Source organism: Rhinopithecus bieti, unplaced genomic scaffold, assembly GCF_001698545.2.
Source record: "Rhinopithecus bieti isolate Rb0 unplaced genomic scaffold, ASM169854v2 scaffold_7062, whole genome shotgun sequence".
In the NCBI taxonomy this organism is placed as follows: Eukaryota; Metazoa; Chordata; class Mammalia; order Primates; family Cercopithecidae; genus Rhinopithecus; species Rhinopithecus bieti.
This window is the reverse complement of record NW_016805328.1, coordinates 157,315-157,627: the sequence shown is the minus strand read 5'-3', so window position 1 is coordinate 157,627 and position 313 is coordinate 157,315.

The following is a 313-nucleotide window of genomic DNA, read 5'->3' as shown; positions in this document are numbered from 1 at the left end:
CAGCAGAGCCATGGCCACTATTGGAGATGCAGCCTGAGGCAGAAATACCCTGGCTTCTGTCCCCAGGGCTCCAGTCTGCCTTCTATTAGCTAGACTCAGCTCATTCGAGGACCTGAGAAACAATACAAAACAGAGCAAAGAAGTGCAAGGAATGTATCTGAGGGTAAAGAGGCCGGGGACTAGCACATCAAGGATTTAAGGAGTCAGGTTCGGATTTATACTCTTTAAAAAGAGTGTGTATAAACATAAAGGTGAAACTTGAAAGGGCTAGATTTCAGCCCCTTTATAAATGTCATTTATATATCCGTTACGA